This window comes from Gavialis gangeticus, unplaced genomic scaffold (assembly GCF_001723915.1).
Source record: "Gavialis gangeticus isolate Ggan-Ray unplaced genomic scaffold, GavGan_comp1, whole genome shotgun sequence".
NCBI lineage: Eukaryota > Metazoa > Chordata > Crocodylia > Gavialidae > Gavialis > Gavialis gangeticus.
In genome coordinates this window covers 101,351,422-101,352,325 of record NW_017728992.1, presented here as the reverse complement: position 1 = coordinate 101,352,325, position 904 = coordinate 101,351,422, and positions in this window count along the sequence as shown.

Genomic DNA, 904 nt, shown 5'->3' with positions numbered 1-904 from the left:
GGCTGGTTTGAATGTGTATGTGCCTGAGCTGATAGTATGTATGTGTATGCACCTAATTGATTTGTGTGTGTTTGTATATGTGCAATTGTATGCCACACCCTCCTGTCTAACAATGCAATATAGAGATCCTGAGCGTTGGCCTGACCCCTCAGGGCAACACTTCTATGGATCTAACTGAAAGAACTGACTTAGGCTTTATATTTAATTTTGGGAGAAAAAACTAAAAAACCAATGAGGCCACTCACTGAGGTATTTATAAGTGAAGGCACAAATGAGAGACTACATAGGTTCAAAAGCCAAGTGCTTGTTTTGGTAAGGAAAGGGAACCTCCTTAATCTATTGACCTCTCATGCCTTTCCCTGATGGAAAGCCAAGGCTTTATTCAAAGCAGCAATAATTCTTTCTCCTGATAACAGCTAAGAATACTTCCTTTCTCTTTCCCTACAATATAGTTGTAAGTGGCAACTCTGTTCTTAGAAGTAGGGAAGGGGTGAGAGAACTTGCTCAACTCACAGGCAAGAGATTCCTGCACAGCTTCCCTGGGTAAAGTACTGAAAACTTCTGTGCATCTATTTCCCCATCTTCAAAATGGCAATTATAACTGACATCAGCCCAATGTCAGTGTTTGGGTCTCAAGGCAGTACCAAGACAGGATACCTAAGTATTCACTGCTGTACTAGAAGGGCAAACTTTTAAATGCAGTGTTTGCTTCCTGTGCAAAGCCTGACTTCAGTTGGCCTTATTATTTCCCAACCTCACAGGTGTGGCCCCAGGCTACATCAGTACTTAAATATGTCAAGAAACGGGGGTGCAATATACTATACATAAGTACAAATTATTGTGGCTAATTCTTTACATTTGAAACACTAATTGCTATTTTTGGTTCTTGCCCCACTGCCTTTTG